Here is a 15,672-nt window from a genome sequence, read left to right on the forward strand (position 1 = left end):
CTATTCTGGTTTTCATCAAATTCCTTTGTGGAAGAAAGATCAGGAGAAGACGGCCTTCGTCACTGATCAGGGATTATACTGTTATACGGTCATGCCGTTTGGTCTTAAGAATGCCCCGGCTACATTCCAACGAATGATAAACACAGTGTTCTTTGATCAGATTGGGAGAAACGTCGAGGCATACATTGATGATATGATTGTTAAGACTAAACTTCAGAAAGATCATCTGACGGACCTCCGAGAAACTTTCGCCACACTCAGGCGGCACCATGTCATGCTCAATCCCAAGAAATGTGTATTTGGAGTTGAGTCTGGGAAATTTCTCGGATTCCTTATCAACCAGAGAGGAATAGAGGCGAACCCTGAGAAGGTACAGGCGGTCATTGACATGCAGTCGCCTCGTACCGTCCGAGAGGTTCAGAAGTTAACAGGTTGTCTGGCGGCCTTGGGAAGATTTCTAAGCCGATCAGGCGACAAATGCCTATACTTTTTCCAGGCAATTAAGAAAAAGGCAAGGTTTGAATGGGGGCCGGATGCTGAGGCCGCCTTTCCAGAAATTAAAGGTTCACTTGCATTCCTTGCCAAAGGCTGGTCAGCCCTTTGCCCAAAGAAAATCTCTACATGTACCTGGCCGTCTCTGATCATGCGTTAAGCGCGTGCTCCTTGCTGAAAGGGACGGCTGTCAACTTCCGGTCTACTTTGTCAGTCACGTACTGAAAAATGCCGAGTTGAGGTATCCCCTAGTGGAGAAATTTGGTCTTGCACTCTTCATGGCTGTTAAAAAATTGAAGCCCTACTTTCTGGCACATGCAGTCGTCGTGTATACCGACCAACCGATCAAGCGGCCCCTTACCACCATGGAGTCCTCCGGACGAATGATCAAATGGGCCATAGAAATGCAGAGTCTCGAAGTTACTTTCGAGCCTAGAAAAGCAGTGAAGGGGCAAGCCTTTGCTGACTTTATTGTAGAGATGACTCGTCCTCCAGACTCTCAAGTTCCAGACCAAGTCTGGAAGGTATATGTGGACGGAAGCTCTACTTCAAACGGTTGTGGAGCAGGCGTCGTATGTCAATCTCCAGAGGGCGACAGGTTCGAGTATGCTCTACGCTTCAGTTTCCAGGCTTCAAACAATGAGGCAGAATATGAAGCTTTACTAGCCGGGATCCGCATGTGTAAGGCGGCCGGGGCAAGGAAAATAGACGCCTGTTCTGATTCACAACTGATAGTGAGTCAGTACAATGGCGAATACGAAGCAACACATCCGGCCATGATCAAATATTTACAGGCGGTCCGACAAGCAGTCGGCTCCCTTGAGGATTTCCATCTGATCCAAGTACCGAGATCAGAAAACAACCAGGCAGATGCACTCTCGAAATTAGCATCATCCGCCTCCTCCGATACTCCTCGAACTGTGTTTTTGGGAAGTAATGGAGAAGAGAAGCATCGAGGAAAATCCTATTGGAATTCTAGACAGAAGCTCAACCTGGATGGATTCAATCAGGGCATATCTGACAAACGGTACACTGCCGGATGATCCTCAACAGGCGGCATCACTGAAAAAACGAGCCTCCTGTTTTGAAATGATACAGGGGGAACTGCACAAGAGGGGGCACCTTCAACCCTTCTTAAAGTGTGTTACTCCTGAAAAGGGACGAGAGATACTAGATGATCTTCACTCTGGTTTCTGTGCTTCCCATATAGGTGGTAGGATGCTTGCTCAAAGGGCAAGGCGGCAGGGCTACTTTTGGCCTACTTTGGAAGCAGATGCAATGGAGATGGTGAAAAAATGTGACAAGTGCCAAAGGTTTGGCAAATTAATTCACCGTCCGGCTACTGACCTCACTACCATTCACAGCCCACTACCGTTTGCTAAGTGGGGCATGGACATTCTGGGTCCATATACGCCTGCTACAGGCGGCAGAAGGTATATACTTGTTGCCGTTGACTACTTCACTAAATGGGTAGAGGCGGAGGCTGTAAAGGGAATCAAGACGAAAGATGTAATTTCATTCATTTGGAAAAACGTCATCACTCGGTTCGGGGTTCCCATGTCTATGGTTTTTGATAATGGTCCCCAATTTGAGACGCCTGTTCTCAAAAGCTGGTTGGGAGACCAAGGAATTGGACATTACTTTGCATCTGTCGGCCGTCCACAAGCAAACGGCCAGGTAGAAGCCTTTAATAAAATCATCTCAGACGGTCTCAAGAAAAAAATTGAACGAGCAGGCGGCCTATGGGCAGATGAACTACCACATGTTCTTTGGGCCATTAGGACGACTGAAAAAAGGGGCGACTGGAGAAACTCCATTCCTCCTAACTTATGGTGCAGAAGCTGTTCTTCCAATAGAACACTACGAGCCGACTCTTCGAGTAATGCTATATGACGAAGAGGCAAACTGGGAAGCTATGCGCCTGGCATTAGACTCACTTCCTGAAAAGAGGGGCAATGCTGTTTTGCGCCATGAAATCTACCGCCTGAGAATGACTAGATCATACAACAAGAAAGTGCACAGGCGTCCACTCAAAGTAGGGGACTTTGTACTTAGAAAAATGGAAGCAGTTGGTAGGGCTAACGAGTCTGGCAAACTAACTCCCAACTGGGAAGGACCCTACCGAATCTATGCGGAAGTCAGGGACGGTACCTACCGTCTGGAAACACCAGACGGACAACCGTTGCCTCGAACTTGGAATGTAGATAACCTTAAGAAATATTTCTTTTGAATGATGTAAAGTAAAGAGCTACTTAATAAAGTTGGCACTTACTATTCAATTTTGTATTACGAGGGGCATGCCGTCTGTACCTTTACAGTCGGCTACTCTCCATTGAGTTTTTTCACTCTATCTTCAGAGGGGCATGCCGTCTGTACCTTTACAGTCGGCTACTCTCCATTGAGTTTTTTCACTCTATCTTCAGAGGGGCATGCCGTCTGTACCTTTACAGTCGGCTACTCTCCATTGAGTTTTTTCACTCTATCTTCAGAGGGGCATGCCGTCTGTTCCTTTACAGTCGGCTACTCTCCATTGAGTTTTTTCACTCTATCATCAGAGGGGCATGCCGTCTGTTCCTTTACAGTCGGCTACTCTCCATTGAGTATTTTACTCACAATACTTAGCTAAAAAGATTAGGGCCTGGCCGACCCTGTGCCTAACAGGCGGCTACCCTTCTTTGACTTAGCACCTACGTTCACCAAGAACTTACCAAGGCCACCGGCCGAATGATCAGACCAGGCGCCTAGTCAACTGATCTAACTTTTAAAAACTAATCCGACCTGTCCCAACATTATAGCAGGCGTCCGGCGGCATCCATTCGGATGAAATTCGTCGCAGAGAGCAGCTCCCTTTTGGGTGGAACATTGTTCTATAAACTAATTACACGGCACCTATACGACTGTCCCAAAGGGCAACCACGTAGCCGTTTTTGAGACAAGGATAACTCTATCACTAACCAAACCAGTGGTAGCAGTTGACATCTGAGTCAGATGACCGCCTGTATTACTTGGGATAAATGCAGGGGGTACCTATTGAGTTAATAGCCAACAAACATTGGCGAATCAAGGGGTCTAGCCGGCCTACGCCGCCTGGTACCTCTACTTCTCAAACAAAAGTGACGGCGACTGAGTAACTCCAAAGTTAACTCATAGTCACTCCTTCAAATTTGGTATGGAACCTAAAAAGTTTGAGTCGTCCGCCTGTTTTATACAAACAAGGGCACTCGAACCCCTATTCCTACTGGATAACCTATTGAGTAAATAGCCAACAAACATTGGTAAATCAAGGGGTCTAGCCGGCCTACGCCGCCTGATACCTTTACTACTCAATCAAGATTGTGACGAAGACTAAGTAACTCCTATGTTAACTTAATAGTCACTCAAACTTAGTACTGAGCCTAAAAGGTACGAGTCGTCCACTTGTTTTTAATAAACAAAGGCTCTCAACCAATACTCTTGCTAGGTTAACAAATAACAAATTAGAGGCCAACATTGGCAATAAAGGGAAACAACCGGTACCCGCCGCTTGTTTTCCTACTTAAATTCCTTGGCTACTTGGTAATTCTATTTACTTGGTCAAATTGAATAAAGAGTTCGAATACCGATTGATTAAATGGCCGACTGATCATCTATCCTGGAAACAGACAACCAGTCGTCCAGGGGCATAGGCGGCATACTTACTATTTGTACCTGTCTTAACGTTCGGCCATACACAACAGTCTGTCTAGTGAGCAAATTTCAAATACTTAGACAAATTTGAACAAAAACAAAAAATTTGATTAAAATGAGCCGGCCATAAAAGACCAGCAGAATATTCAAAACCCCGGCCCCCTGGCCGGGTAATTACAAAGCAAACGGCACGCAGGCCGTGAAAAAAAAAAATATACTTAAAGCTTAAGAAGGGGGCAGTTCAGTATCAGCAGCAGCCGCCTGGTCAGCACTCTTCTTGCTGGACTCGGCCTTTGCTGCATCATCTTTTGATGCCTTACCCCCAAGTGGCACAAGCGCCACAACCGGCTCTTCCTCCTCCAACGCAACGTCCATCGCCTCTTCTTCAGCAGCCGCCAGGATCTGTTGATTATATATTTCCGAACACTGGCGGTACGTTCTTTCCCATGAGGCAAAGTCGGCACTGGGGAACAGTCGTTCCCAGGTCATGCGTTGGATTTGGGCGGAGTCTTCCACCATCTCCCGGACGAGCTCTTGTTTCTCTTGCTCGGCCTTGTCCGAGAGCTCTTGGGTAAGACTCTTCTCCTGGTTCACCAGGCGTTCTTTTACGTTAGCCAAAGATTTCTCCATGGCTTCGTAAGAGTGCATTTTCTGACGAAGGGGCTTCAGCTCGGCTTTAAATTTGGTGACGGTCCCCTCCAGCTCGTCGACCTTCTTTTGGGCCGCCTCTAGCTGAGCCCGAACAGCGGCGGTCGCCTGCGCCTGATAATAAAGAAGATCAATGGTCAGTACTTCATTTTGGGCAATTTGAAACATTGCTTTATCACAGCTGGAGGCGGCCATAGCCTTTGCGGCCTTTACCTCTTTGTTTTTCCGATCAATCGGCTTGCGAAGGCTGTTGACTCGGAGCAGGGCCTAAGTACAAAGAAAAACAGGCGTCAGTTTCCAATCAAAAGGGTTAACAGGCGTCCTGGAACTTCAAAAGGGTATACCTTAGCTAGGATCCCCGAAATTCCATCGAGGTCAAGGGTGCCGGCACCCTTGACCGCCTCCCTGTCAGAGGGAGGAACTACTTTAACCATTGACTTGGCTACCTCAACCAAGTCAAGTCCCTGGGGGCCGGCTGCATTAAGCAGAAGGAAAAACAAGTTAGACCTAATCAAGAAGGAAGCAAGAGTGAGTTTTTACAAGCAAGGGTCCATACATCTAGGCGGCCCCGCTTGGGTTTTTGAAGAAGTGGCCGGCTGCTTCTCAGCCGCCACTGTTTTCCTGGAAGACCCAGGAGAGCTTGCAACAGTCGTCCTCCGGGCCTTGGGGTCCGGCTGTTGCGAGGAAGAAGCCCTTGGAGTGCCAGACTGAAAACAAAAAGAGTTAGTATATGCATAATACAACTAAAAGGAGAAGAGTTTTCAAAGCTTACCAAGGGTGCCTCCTTGCTGGGGGAGTCGGCATACGACTGCTTCATTAGCGAGACCCGCAGCATGGCCGCCGCAGTCTTAGATGCTGTTATTTTACTCATGGCGTCGGCTGAAAGAAATAAACAGCAAAGTTAGTAAAAATCCCAAGTAAACAAGGCGTGAGAAAACAGAGTATTCGTCAGGCCGGCTACCTCTAGAGCACCGACTGCCGAGGCCACAGGCGGCCAAGAAGTACTCATCATAGAGCCACTTGAAGCTCGGGACGCAGTGTAGGGGTACTTGCTCTCGTACCCCTGAAGTAGAGTTCACCCTAGTCTCTACTTTGAAGAGTCCTTTGTCTAGGATCTCTCTTTTAGCCTTTGGGGGAACAGGCGGCATGCTGCGGCCGCCTGCAAGAAGAGGCGGATCCCTGTTCCACTTGTTAAAACGTTTGTTCAGCTCCGTGTCTGAACTCTCGATAATAAGGAAGGTGTTCCGCCAATCCTTCCATTTGTTTGCCTTACCTCTCGTCATGAGGTAACCCCTGTGGCTTGTTAGTTGATACCAGCCGGTACCTCCCGACTTAGGGGTCCGGCTGAGATAGTTCATGTGGGCGAAAGCCTCAAAACTTGGCTCCACCCCGTTCAGTTCGCACCCGGCCACATAGCCGAGTACGTTTACCCAAGAGTTGGGGGCTAACTGCCATAACCCCAGATCATACCCATCTAAAATCCGCTGAACAGCCGGATGTAATGGGAAGCGCAGACCAGCTTTGATGGCCGCCACATAGCAGCCAAAACAGCCGTCACCATAGCTGGTACCAGCCGGCCAGACGACAGTATCTTCTGGATCCGGCACAAACAGTAAATACTCCGGGCCCATTTTGTGGTTAGCAATAAAGCTCGCCACGTTGTCTCGCATGGTTGCGATCCGGCCCCGGGGCACCCTGCAGTAGTAGGGGGTGTTTTCCTCTCTGTAAGAGGCGGACGGCTCTGCCCAATTATCCCCCTTCTCCACTGCATGGGAACTTCTCGCCTCTTGTAGGCGGTTATGTTTTTCTTCTGAGTCAGAAGAACTATGGTTAGAAGAACTATGGTCAGAAGAGCTGGAATCGGACTCGTCCCCTGACGAGTCCGAAGAGGACGACTCCTCCCCTCTCCTAGAGGGGCCCGCCTCCTCTCCCTTAGAAGGAGCAGAAGGTAAATTGGACATGTCCACGGTTAGATGAGAAGGGAACACCTTGGTCCCTCTCTCAGAACTGTCAGCTTGACAGTCGCCTCGTTCCACATCTGGCGCCTGGTCAGATGTTTCGCTAAGGAGTACCCTTTGGGAGGAGCCGTCTGAGTTTGATATTCTAGCAGTCTTTTTTGTTCTGGCCATCACGTTCTGCATAGACACAGATTCAGTCGGACTTTGTATAAAGGGCAAAGATGGGTCCAGAAAAGGGCAGGCGGCACTCCTAGTCCTAGATTCAGCCGTCCCCGGTGACCGGCTGATCACTAACTTAGGGCGTGTCGTGTGCTTCCATGGTGCCATTTCAAAAAATAAAAAGAAAATTAAGAGTAAGAGAACTGAGTTACCTGAACGGATGACAGTTGATGAAGTCCTGAAAGTTCGGGTCAGTCGGCTTGTCAGAACAGGCGGTAGGCAGAAAAAGTCCGAAGATGTCAGGGCAAGTTCAGGGGTCCGAATGTTCTCGCAAAAATTCTCAAATGTGAAAATGACCGAAGTCAGCACTTCCTTTTATAGGCAAAATGAGAAGGCGAAGGGTCGCTTCCGAATTCAAATTTGGGCGGGAGAATCTCCCGGCCGTCTGCAAGGTGACGCCTGTAACGGGCCGTCGCCTGTCACCGTGCGACACCTGTCACAGGCGACACGTGACCAGTCGCGTGCCACCTGTGAGGGGCAAATGATTAGGGGATTTTTATCCACCAAGCGCCGTTTGACAAGTGGACCAACCAGGTTCCGCCACGCGTCCTCCACGGACCACTTAAGACACGCCACGTGTCCACCCATGCCAAATGGGACAACCGGCCATCAAGGCCCATTTCAGTCTAGAAGCCCGATCGGCCCTAGGTTTACCTTAAACCTAGAGAGTTGCACGCTTCCCAAGGCTATAAATACTCGATTAATCCTCATTAATCAAGAGACCGAATTATTTACGGAACACACTAATAACCGGCTGATCTCGCTAGGAAAGCAGATTACCTACATTAAATACTCTCACCTAGAGAGACCTTATTACTTTAATTTCTGTATTAATTACTCCTTAATCAGGTACTAACTTGACCGTTGGAGGCGGAGCTCTCAGGAGTCTCCGTTATTTTGCAGGTACAGGCGTCCGGTTCCAGTCTCGGAATTGTAACTCTCCCGCAGGACATCAGAAAACCCCGAAACAGTTATTTACACACATTAATCCACGTAGGAATTACATTGCAACGTCGTTATTCTTTATTTAATCAAATTCATGAATATAACAAGAAATAAACAATATTCACCTTGGCTTAGGTGATCAACCAACAATTAATTATTCAATTCTAATCTTATTGAACGCAAGATACTATGTGGAATTGATTAATTAAACCTTTTAAAGTGATCAAGCAACACTAATTAATTAATTAAAGTCCTTTAAAGAAGAAAATAAAAATTGATTTATCTAAGTGCTCGGGTATTTACCACTTCTCTTTGCTAGATCTCCGTTTAGAACACTTATGGACTCCTTCTTGTTGGGGAACCTCCACCGTAGTAACAAAATATCAAAAGGGGTGAGTGTTTAGGAAAAGAGGGGTTAGGTAGCACAAGTTCACAAGTTTTTCGCTAGAGTTTAGGGTTAATTTCTGTCTATTTAAGCCTCGGGTTAAGCCTCTATTTATAGGGAAAGAGTAGGTTTAGGGTTTTGAACATTCTGTCGCAGCAGGTGTCGCGCGCAATTGGATTAGTTGCGCGCGGCCACCCAGCGCAAGTGATTGAGCTGCGCTGCTATAGGCAGCGCAACTAATTGTCTTGCGTACGGCTTTATGGCAAGATTCGATTTTCCAATTTTCTGAAATTTTGAGTCTTTAACGAGCGCAACTCTGCCAGTTGTGCTGAGTATCACGCGCAATTGGATTAGTTGCGCGCGCCTGCCCAGCGCAACTCCTTGAGTTACGCGCGTTATTTTCTACGGCAGCGCTTATTTCGACTTAGGCGCTCCTAAATCCGTCATTGTTGGGTTTTAAGTATGGGATTAAGCCTAATTATGATCGGATTTAATTAATTAGACTCTATTTGGCTTTGTTTCTTGGTTTGGGCTAGTCTTTTGTGTTTAATAATTTAACTAGTTGTCTATAAGCATTCTTCACTCCGATCCAGCACAAAAATGATTTTATTTATTGTCATTGCACTTCCTGTCGGGACAGGATGCCAAAAGTAGGTGTCTACAATTAGGTAAATTGAAAACCAAATTCAGCGAAAATGGCAACGATTTTAATGTTTATGGTTGAGTACGAAAAAAGTTAAGATGGATTTTGGAAAAATTAGGGATTTTCATCGAGCTCAAATTGGGGAAATTTGATACTCATAAGCGAGAGTTTAGGGATTTGAGTAGACTATAGTAGTGGGAATAATTAGTGGGATTTTTGAAACAATTTACTTAATGAAAATTTTACATGGCGCCTTTTTTTTAGCTTCAGTAGCACTATATGGCAGTGCTTTTAATTTGCGCCCCTATTTAACACACGAAGTGCATATACCAGCACTATTTTCATGTTACGCGTCTATCCAAGCGCCTTAATAGACTGTTTTTGTAGTAGTGTTTAGCCAAAGCATCCATTGCTGCGATTCTATGTTCACGGGATGTGGCTAGTAGTTTCCATACGTTCATTTCGACCTTAGTCTTTTTTAGTTGTTTGACAACATCGTTGTCTTCTATGATTGGTATGGGAACTTGTCAGATAGTAGGAATAGGTTGTGTAGTGATGGGGGGTTGCACTCTCCCTGATATTGTGAGGACATCTATGGGTGAATCTTCTTCATCCCAAATGTCATCTACTGGGTATATTGTAGAAAGTGGAGTTTCTTCCACATCTTTGAGGTAAACATCCTCATCATCGCTTTCCCAGACTCTGTTGATGCTAACATCCCTTGCTTTCCGTTGGGATTTGGACTAACTTCTTATTGTCAATCAATCTTTGGATTACATCTTTGAATTTGAGACAGTGTTTTATGGTATGTCATCCTGTTTGATGGTATGGACAATAGAACCTATTTGTTCTTTTCAATGATTCAAATGGTCTTTGCTCGAGAGGTTTGATCTTCCCACCCTCGAAGAGCATTTTAACATGTTTGCATAAGAAGTTCCAATTGGAGTGTAAGACTTCTCACTTCTTTTGGGTGTTTTGACTACTTGGAGAGAAAATGGTTTTCTCTTAATAATATCTGTAGGTGTCGCCTATTGAATGTCATGTTTATTTTGAGTCGTCTTTATGTGACTGGGGGCCTCGCGACAGATGAATATTGCTTCCTGCATCAGTTGTGTAAGGGCCCTTACTTCCTCTTTTGTGGCAAGTCGTTGATCTGTAGGAAGATCACTTATGGCATCGAAAAAAGTTTCCTCCTCTTCCTCGATAGCATGAGCTTCTTTAACTGGTTTAATGAGGGATGATGGGTCGATATTACTTTCCTCGTTGGAAATAGCCAAAGAATCTGAAAGTGGAGCGTTATTGATACTTGGCTTCTTACACTAGTAGAAAATACGTAATGGCAAGGGGTTCTAACCCCCTAATGGGAAGCGGTTCTGAACTGCATGCCCTTAGGGGGCTTGCCAATTGGTCTTTAAAATGGCAAGCGGTTCTGAACCGCTTGCCAATTGTAGTGAAAGGGCAGCGGTTTTGGCGCCAAACCGCTGCCCATTAGGGGTATAAAAAATTAAAAAAATAAAAAAAAAAATTTGGTTTTTTTCACTTACATTGATACATAATCAAAACATATGTAAAAACATTAATATTTTTATTAATTAATTGTTGTAATATTACAATTTCTGATTTTCAACAACAACAAAAATAAATTAACAAAAAAATATAACAATTTCTGATTTTCAACAGTAAATCAACCACCCCACACCACCAGTCGCCACTCCGCCAGCCACCACACCGCCAGCCACCAGCCAGTAGCCACCAGCCACCACCCAACAGCCACCACCCACACCACCAGCACCACGACCCCCAGCCACCAAAAAAACCCTCACCGAAACCACGACCCTACGCAAACCACGACCCCCACCCAAACCACGACCCCCCCCCCCCCCACCCAAACCACCACGCCACACTCACCCAGCACGACCCCCACCCAAACCACGACCCCCACACACCAAAAAAACCCTCACCGAAACCACGACCCCACCCAAACCACGACCCCCACCCACGACCCTAACCCAAACCACGACCCCCACCCACCAAAAAAACCCTCACTGAAACTACGACCCCACCCAAAACACGAACCTAACCCAAACCACAACCCTTACCCACCCGACCCCCACCCACTAAAACCAGACCCCCACCCACCACGACCCCCACCAAAAATCAAATTAAAATAACAAAAAAAAAAACAGCTAACCCACCATGACTATCTAACCCACCGATTTTAGGCTTGAAATTATGGCTTTAAAGGTCAAATTCGACCATGAAAACTCCTAAAAAACTTGAACACCCATATGAATATGCATGAATTTTCCCAAAATTGTTCGAAATTTGCTCAAAATTGTTCGAAATTTGCTCGAAATTGTTCGAAATTTGCTCGAAATTATCCTCAAAATTTGACTTTGGGTTTTGTTTGATTTTTCTCGATATTACCCGGTTTTGGTTTGAATTTGTGGAGATGAGAAAGAACAAAGAAAAAGAGAAAGAGAAATAAGAGAGGAGCGAGAGAGAGGGAGAACGGAGGATATGGAAGAGGAGATGAAAAGGGAAGAGAAGAGGAGAGAGAGGGAGAACGGAGAATATGGAAGAAGAAGAGAGTGAGAGAGAGAGAGAGAGCAACGAAAATGAAAGAAAGAGGAGAGAGAATCAAGAAATGAAGGGAGGGGTGGGTGGCTAAGTACGAGTAGTTTAGGGTTTTTTTAAAAAATGGCAAGCGGTTTGGGGTTGAACCGCTTGCAAATATGTCTAATGGCAAGCGGTTCAACACCAAACCGCTTGTCATTATATATATTGGCAAGCGGTTCGCGCCAAAACTGCTTGCCATTTAATATTACAGGTTTTTTTAAAAAAAAAATTGGGTAAATGGCAAGCGTATTTTTAAAACCAATTGCCATTTGGGGCTTCCCATCACTTATTTTATACTAGTGTTACTTGCAGAGGGAAAAGAAAGGTTTTTGCTATCAATCAGATCTTGAATAGCTTCCTTTAGCTTCCAACATATTTCAGTAAGATGACCCCTACCTTGATGGTACTTACAATGTGCATTGGGGTTCCAACTACCCGTCCTCCTTTCAACTGGTGGATCTCCAAATGGTCCAATGAGAGTTATTAGACCTTTTACATAAAGGAGATCAAATGCGGTGTCATAACTCATGCTAATAGGAGTATAGTTCTTCCTAAATAGCTTCTTTTGTCCTTGATTATTCATAGCAAGGACTTCATTCAGATTGAAGGTACTAACGTTGTTTGAGTGGGTGGTTTTGGAAGAAGAAGGATTGTCGTTCTTCTTTCCTTTCCAGCCACTGTTGGAGTTGTTAGCAGCTTTTTTGTTTTGTAAGGTCGTCGTCAATGTTAATTCCTATATCGTAAACAGCCTTGAAAGTATTCAGATTGCTTTGATACTTGAGATTCTTAGAATATTTTTCTTAGAGGTTCTTAATGAACATCCTTACAGATTCTTTCTCACTAGGCACCTCAACCTTTAGCAGAAGTTTCCCTCCACTTATTAAAGAAGGATGTGAAACCTTCGTTCTCTTTTTGTTTTAATATTTCAAGCTCTTTATGGTCAGTTTCAACTTGAATGTTACATTTGTACCTATCAATGAAAGCGTTTACTATCCCATCCCAAGTAGAAATCTTTTCTTTGTCAAGAGAAAAGAATCATTGTTGGAAAACGGTTTCAAGAGATAAAGAGAACAAAGAATGAAAGACTTTCCTACCAATCCCCTTAATATTCATTATGGTTTCAAAAGCTCTTAAGTGAAAATAAGGATTGTCAGTAGATTTGAACGTAGGGATGTCATTGGCATTAAAATTTTGCGTTAGTAAGATTAGCGTTTGGTACAAGGGAATCTGGATTAGCAACATGTTCATCATCCTTGGGCATAGGAGGCCCATCATAGTGTGAACCACTCCTTAGAATAATTGTATTAGCATGATCCTTAGGATGGATTGGTAGCGATGGTAGAGCTCCCTGCTGACCGTTTTAGAGGGTAGATGAAATCTGGGCAATTTGATTGTCTATGATTTTATTGTGAGCTATAATCGAATCAATTTATGAATTCCTATTATCCATGTGCTTTTGCATGCTTGATAGCATTGCTCAAATTTCTTACATAGTAGGGTCATGCTTGATAGCATTGCTCAAATTTCTTACATAGCAGGGTCAGAAGATGTGGAGGGTTGTGATTGGGTTTTCTTGCCAAAGTTAGGATGGTAATATTTTTGTTGTGGTGGTGGGTGCTGTTGTGTCTGTTGTGGAGGTGGAGGATTTTTTACATTGGTACTCCGGTATGAAAGATATGGGTGGTTCCGGAGGCTAGGATTATAAGTGTTGGAGTATGGGTTATTTTGCCTATAGGTTTGGAAGGCAGTAACTTGCTTCATGGAACTCCTACAATCTTGCTCCCAATGTCCTACAATTCCACAATTTTCACAAAAATCTTCATTATTAGTAACAGCTGAAACATTAGCTACAGAGTTAAGAATAGCAGTAAGATTATCTAGATTTTAGCAAATAGATGTTAACTGAGCCTGCAAAAAGGATATAGAATCAACATTATGTTTTCCTTTGTTAGCAAACCCTCTTAGATTCCCATATTCGGAATTATGAATTGTCATGTCTTCGATAACTTGACCTGCATTTTTAACATTAAGATTCATAAACCTCTCACTACTGTGGAATCTAGAATTGATCCTGATGAGTTGTAGGCGTCGCTCGAAGTGCGCCTACGTTAAAGCATGTGTAAATATTCTTGCACTCATAGGAAGTGGGAATTGACATAATACGATTAGGGAAAAATAAAGTAGGGAGCCGCCAACAAGTATTTAATGAGCTTGTAAACCGTTCAGGGATCATAAAAGGCAACCACGATAAAGGGACAACGAAAGGCAACAACGATTGACCCGTGAAGGTTACACCCCATTCATAATCCATGATATTACTAACTCCATATGGTTCAGAACCACGAAAGGAGGATCGGGGATGATGGTATGAAGTGAGTCATGGAGTCACATTCGCCCGTATTGGCCTCTACTCGATTCTTATAGTGAAAATTGATTCCTGCGATCTCAAAGGCATGCAAACAAATATTCAATTTGCTCCAATCTATTATTAAGCTAAATTGGTTGAATACTAATGCAACACATAATTCTAAAATATCATGATCACTTGATTAAACAACAAGATTAAAAAGGATCCTAAACCAGTTGTCCAAATTATCTTATTAGGCGTGATTTTCAATTGCATATTCCCTTTAAACATGCAATATGGTGATCATAACAATAATAGAATAAACATTAATATTGAAAGCAATTTAACAATAATTCAAACAATATAAAATCGTTAGAAAAATAATAGAAATAAAAGGAACATAATTCTTACTTTGATTCTGTTTGCTTGCAACTAGAAAATAATAAACAAGTTAGTAACTTCAAGGAAATAATAATAAAACAATAATTAAATTAAATTACAGTAGTTGATTTGGGGCCAAACCCTCAAACAGTTCTACCTTTCACGCCTTGGCTTAAGGACAGAACCACGAGTAAAGTATGGACTCCTTGGAGTGCTTGAAGAAGGAATTTTGAAAGGAGAAGGGTAGGCTAGTGTTTAGGCTAGAGCACAGAAGAGAGAAAATTAGAGAACTAATTCATGTCCCGTACATCAGAAATGAGGGGGTATTTATAGAAAAAATGTGCTGAGGGAACAAACGGAACCCTAAAAAGATAAAAACCCTAAAAAAGTATATCGCGACACGGCAAAGTATACCATGACACAGGTAATCCCACCGTCAGACGGGGAACATTCCCGTGACACGGTATACTGTTGTGTGACGCGGGAAATATTTAGTGAACAGGGGAGGAAACGCATTAAGGGTTTACGTGGAAAGGACACGGAAACCCCCGTGTCACGGGGAATTGCACCTTCAGACGGGACAGTTTTCCGTGACACGGTGGACTATTGCCGTGACGCGGGAGTTTTTAGTCCGTTTTTCCGTCTAAGTTCATTTTTAACCCTAATTTCGTTCATCATTTTAAGTGCCAATTGATAATTTCGGGCCATTTCTGATTTATTATTATTATTTGGGCTAAAATAAGAAAATAAGTAAATAAAATAAATAAAAGGTTTGGGCCAAAATAAATAACAAAACAATAAAATAAAAAAGGTTTGGGCTGAAATTAAAAAAAATAAAAGTAAAAACTATGCTTTAACCAAACATCAAGACTAATCCATGGATTATTCAAAAATTAATTTTAAATACGATTTTTTAAGCACTCTCAGGATTAAATACTGAACCCGAGCAATAGTGACGGTGAAAGGTTGTTCATCATCGGGTTTGGTTTTGAGGAGACATTTTTAGGTGTCTACAGAAGCCCCCACCTTGACTGAGTTTGTAGAAACGTCAGTTTCGAAAACGATAGTCAAAGTAGCCGATATGGACGGAGAATGATTTAAGACATTATGCAATCCTAAATCACTCTGTATGCGCCGATACCTACAGAAAAATGTTAATTCCACAGATAAAAGAGTAAAAGGATAGAATATGTATCTGGCACCAGTGTATCGGTGACAAATGAGTTTGGCAGCTTCCTATGCTTGAAGGAATCCACCGGATGACGTTCGTTGAAACGTTTTCCATGCCTGAGGAAATCCGACTGATGAATTTGGTAGCTTTCTAAGCCTGAAGAAACCTACCGGATGATACTTTCCATGCCTGAGGAAA

Source organism: Chenopodium quinoa, unplaced genomic scaffold (genome assembly GCF_001683475.1).
Source record: "Chenopodium quinoa cultivar QQ74 unplaced genomic scaffold, ASM168347v1, whole genome shotgun sequence".
In the NCBI taxonomy this organism is placed as follows: Eukaryota; Viridiplantae; Streptophyta; class Magnoliopsida; order Caryophyllales; family Amaranthaceae; genus Chenopodium; species Chenopodium quinoa.